Raw genomic sequence first — 6,000 nt, 5'->3', positions numbered from 1 at the left:
TTTTTTCCCAGTCAATTTCGTATCATTATTTTAGTGAATGAAAGGGAATGGTCGGTTATGAATTATTTCACCTTGCTTAAATTGTGATGCTATTAAGAGGTTGAGATTTAGATGTAGATTGTGGAAATATATTAGTGTTTCTCTAGGCTTTTAGGTCGGCACGGTGTAGAAAATGCGTATGGTAAAAAACTAATCACTAAGTATATAATTAAATATGAAAACCTTTCTGTCAGTTAATTAGATGGAAGAATTTTGGAGAAAATCAGGTTTCAAATTCTCATAAACTGCATGATTATATAGCCAAAGGAATAGGCTCGAGGCATTTTATCTGCTACGCGCAGGCAAAAAATCGCTAGATTAACTGAGCCGTCTGTAACCGTCTTTCAGCTGTCATATTTAGTCCTCCGGGAAGCGATGAGAAATGTCTGGAATATATGACATGTTGAATAATCTTTAGGTCGAATCATGCTCTTTCCATGGGGTCGTTTGGTTCACAAAACCAGTTATCCGGCCATTAGTTTGTTTATGAATAAATAATGAAAGAACTATTATGTTACGATTAATACACACGTTCAATGCTCAACTATGGCTATTAATTTAAACATTAGCCGATTAAAAAAAAGTCAACCGATATACAAAAAGTGACCATTAACGGGTAAATGCGTCACGAAAGAGTGCGATATGAATGACTCACACTTTAATCGTCGAGGATTAATGGTACGTGCTCAATTGTTATCACGAATCGAGCTGTAATTTCTTATACATCAAACCAGTTTAATAACATCCATTATTTTCAACGGTATGATGATGAATGTATTGGCTGCAAACCTGCAAAAATCCAATTGTAGAAAGTCAGCGGTAGTGTCAAATATGTCTCGCTCTGGTCATTTCTTGATACAAAGGTACATAAACGTATAGTAACATGGCTTCTCATAAATAGCAAAGCAATATTTTTGGTTTCTACTTTAACTTCAAGAAGCATATGGCAAACCCATAGTCCTTTTTTTTGTGTGGAGCAAATCTATTCCTTTGTTCCTTTTCGAAATTTTCGATAAAATTGGATATGAAGAACATTTAATTGATTGTACGCATGCATCCAAAAACGGGGAGGTCATTGCTAGTATTTGTTTACCCATTTTAATTAAAACAAAAATTACTAACTTTATTGATTGTTCACACTGACAGACCGTTAACTCGGTCCGAGAATATTGAATAAACGAGATATGCAAATCTATTTTTACTTTTATCTCCTTTTGTGGCATTTTCCTTTCTTTTTCTTCCTTTTGTATATTTACTTGCACCTATTAAAATTCTGAGTATTGAAAACTTTACACCAGTTACAAAATTGACAATAATCACTATAACTATTATATATACCAATAAAGACTTACTAATTTTCTGGAAAATAATTAACACTTAGTAACTGAAAGCGTGAGATAAGGCTTATAATTGGCACATCAAAATCTTTATAGCTATTATTAATTTGCTATACGTTAATTACAAATTATAATCATTATACCTATAAATTACCATGCAGAAAGCTTCTCTTCCTTTACTGTTGTCTCTTCTCATATTCACATCTCACAAACTTAAAATTTTGCAAAACTTTTTTAGTTTACGCGTGCAGCCTCGAAGTTTGTATCATCGTGTTGCCTCCTTACATGCAATATTCTCTTATAGAAGAGTGAGTTTTTACTACGGCTCTTAGGTAAATCATCGTGGGCATCCCCATAAATAAAAAATTTTGGCCCACACCTGCACCATAATTAAAAAAAAAAAAAATTCCCCCCCCCCCCCCCCCCCAAAAAAAATTTTTGGGAAAAAAAATTGTGGGCCTCATATTAAACACCATGCGTATCGATGCAAACACTAATATAATAAAGTTTTAAATACGAATGTTATGACTACAAATATAGTTAATCGTGCTTTGAACATAGTATCCCATAGTGACAAAATCAAGCCAATATATATATATATAAAAAAAAGTTAATCTCATATTAAAAAAATAAACAATGTCAAAAAAAAAAGTTGGACTTTGTATTCTTATAAACACTTTAATATAATAAAGTTTTGAATACGGAGAGCGCGCGATAAAATGAGTTAAACAGAAAAATATTTACTAAAAAATTTAAAAATAGAAGTTATTGTAGTACATGTATTACTTAGGTATTAAAAAAAAAAAAAAAAAAAAAAAGTGGAACCCGCACATCTGACACCTATTTCGGAAAAAAATGTAGAATTTTATTATATATTAAACAACAACTAATATTAAAAAAAAAAAATGAATCCCATATTGAAAAAAACAAACAATGTTAAAAAAAAGTGCTTGAAAAATCAAAACAGATCCAAATCGATAATGATGGATTAGATTTCTTTGTCAAGTATCGGCCATTAGTGGGAGGCGCGCCATTATTATGTGACATACATCTTGGAAATAACTTATATATTAAATAAGATAGAATTTAATTTTTTCATTTTTTCCTTACTCTAATAAATGTGAAAAGTTAAATGTCATAAAAAGAAAAATAATATTAAATAGAGATCAAATAATTAATAAAAAATGAAAAATTGGTAAATTCTAATTCTAATTGACGTTTCCTTAAAAAACATATAAAAAACAACATGACAAGTAAATGAGTTAAACAAAAAATATTTACTAAAAAATAAAAAATAGAAATTCTTCATTTAAATAGAAAATCAAATTTCTACTTCGTTTTATCTTAAACATATAAAATTAATATAATAATTTTAATTAGAATTATCCAAATCAAATTTTGATAAAAAAAAATTATATGTATTACTAACTACTATTACTATTTATGGAAGAGCCGGTTTATAGAGCAACGTCGCCATCCGTATTAGGTCCTTTTTTTTTTACTTAAGGTAAAAAAATCCTTTTATAATACCAACTCATAAAAAGTAGATAGAAATGCTTTGTTATATTTATTATGTTTACTAAAATAAATATACTTAATATATATATATTTAAAAAATAACATACAATTTAATTAACTTTATTTTTTATTTTATTCTTACTCTAATAAATGTGAAAAGAGATTAATATCAAATGAAGATCAAATAATGAATAAGATAAATTAGTCAAATTATAATTCTAATTCGCGTTTATTAAAAAACCATACAAAAGACAACATGAAAAGTAAAATGAGTTAAACGAGAATATTTACAAAAAATTAAAAAATAGCATTTCTTCGTTTAAATAAAAAATTAATTTCTACTTTGTTTCGTTTCAAACAATATAAAATTAATTTAATAATTTAATTAGAATTATCCAAATCAAAATTTGATAAAAAATAATAAGTATTTTACACTTTTAAATTAATCGAATTAAAATTGAAAGTATCAGTTGATGTAAATATTCTTCTTATTTTATCTCAAAGAGAAGAAAATAGTTTTCTTTTAAACAAATCTTCTTTTAAAAAGTATTAATAAATTTATGTAACTTACCGAATAAAAATAAAGTCTTAGATACGGAGGGCAAACTACTGATATTATAGTAATCGTATTTTGAGCATGTTATGTATGTATATATATATATATATATACTACGTAGATCTGTATAATCGAAATGTTGGGCGAGTACGTCTGCCATGCCATTGTTTCATCTAGTATCCTTATATGATACTAAAAGTTGTGTTGAATATATGTTATTTGAATTACGTCTCTGCAGCTTGTGTTGTAGATTTAAAAAAAAAAAAAAAAAAAAAAAAAAAAAGAGAGAGCAAGGACAAGCAGTGATTGGGAGATACTCCTTTCAGGTCGAAAAATGTCATTAAATTTTTAGCCGGGTCAAAAAAGAGTCATCACTTATCAAATTAAGAAAAAATTAACCTTATTTTTTGGATTTACACACTATTAAGTACATCTTTATGTGATCAAATTTCAATACCTATTTAATTAGGGACAATTTAGTCAAATTACCTATTTTTCTAAGGAGTTAGTATTTTAACTTGGGGTGTCTGAATGGTTAAGTAGACACTCTTTTTAATCCGGAGGGAGTAGGATTTAAGAGGTACACGAAAGCCTCTAGCAGTCTATGAAAATGGTCGTGTAATAAATCCTTGCGATCAAGAGTTGCGGCTGTTATACTAAGCTACTGGCTATTGACTAATCGTCTTACTGTTTATCGTCTATTTAGATAAGAAGTTACTGTAATTGATTACTTTTACTATGAATGGCACTTTCTAGCTAAATTTAAACATAGGAGGAGTTATTGTCAGTCTCCTACTCATATACATCAATCATGCATTTATCAATTAAATACCATGCCCGCATCTGTTATGAAAGTCTCACGTATTTTTCTGCATAACTTTCATAATTATTCATGTCATCTCTCTCTGCCATTCTTTTTATGAAGCTGCGAGTCGAATTTCAAAAGAAATGAGCAAATATTTTGGGTTTTTCACTAAAGCTTTTAGTATAACTATGATAATTTTGAGGATGTAAATTATGAAATCATTGAAGTTTAACCATCTAATGAAAAAAAAGAAAAGTTACGGCACTTATACACGTATAATAAATGTACAAAGGAAAAACCATGTTATTTAATTTGTAAAACACGGAATTATAATCTTGCCTTTCTTGACATTCAATTTTGAGAAAAATTATAGTTTCACCTTATACAAAAATCAACTAATTCTAGAAGACTAAATATCTTAAGTGATAAAATTAAAGAATAGAAAAGTATATAAATTAAGTGTTAATAATAAAATTAATGGATTAAAACTTAATCTATTTGGATTTTGAAGACTAGAAAGAATATTTAATATATTTCAGTTTATATTATTTAGAATAGAACAGGATTAATAAATTTAATGATCATTTTATCACGAAACAGACAAGTTTACTAGTATTGAATGAACGAGATATTTTTTGATGATACTCAATGGCTACCAAGATCAATTTGAAGTCAATTATTTCATTCCTTATAAATTGAATTTCATATGTACGTCAACTACGATCAACACAAATATTTGCCAACAATAAGGGATTTATTATCTTAGAGTCTAAACGACGGGGCAAAACTAGAATATTTAATTTGTAATCTTCTCATAGAATAACTGAATAAGGTCTTCTTATTTTGTCATCCGTCGGTCTATTCACAATATAAAAAGGTATAAAGGTTTAGAGATTTTTTTTACAATTTATGATTTGGACTAATGGTGTGAAGAGGTTCATTAATTAAGATGGAGGTGCTGAGAAATATATATGATGGTAACCTGATAATGATGGTACTATCAAGTAGTAATTTTTTCCTTAGTACTATTCAATCTTGGAGAGATGTCGCTATATATCTATTATTCAATAATGTTTGTCCATGTGTGCTTGCCATCACCATCACAATTAAACACGGCCACTTTACATTATTGAAGAGATTAATATTCTGCATTCATTTACTTAAAATTCTTAATTCGCATAGTTTGTCTGTTAGAACATTATTGTATTTACTTTTTCACGTGTTAGTTTCACCATCAATGGATTAGTGGAACGGACAGGTCCCTTCCCTCTTAGAGGCCTCAGATTTGAATTCAATTTATAATAAAAAAAAATAAAAAATCTAACGCTGATCTAGGGCTTTGTCCTATTTAACAAGACCTTATAGGGTGCGAATTCCTTAATTCCATGAGTACTGGATATCTTTTTATTATACCAAAAAAATGAGTGGTGAAGATGCATGCATGGTTTCTAACTTTCAAAATCGATCAACATTTACGGCTAAATTTACTCTTTATGTAATTTCAAAGAAGCATTCGAGTGTGCAGAGTTCCCATCTCTTCATCATGATTAATATTCTTTCATGTTTCTCACCTCCATAAAGCTAAATTTACCTTTCATTTTACAGGTTTGGTCTTTGTTTTCACGTTTAGGCATCCACAACATTAAAATAGGAAAGAATAGATGAATATTCAAATGAAATTAAATCCTTTTATATGTAAGAACCACATGCATGTAATAAAAAAGTGGTGATAATTAAGAGGAAAA

The sequence above is a fragment of the Lycium ferocissimum genome, chromosome 2 (assembly GCF_029784015.1).
Source record: "Lycium ferocissimum isolate CSIRO_LF1 chromosome 2, AGI_CSIRO_Lferr_CH_V1, whole genome shotgun sequence".
Lineage (NCBI taxonomy): Eukaryota > Viridiplantae > Streptophyta > Magnoliopsida > Solanales > Solanaceae > Lycium > Lycium ferocissimum.
Note: the sequence above shows the minus strand (reverse complement) of the source record.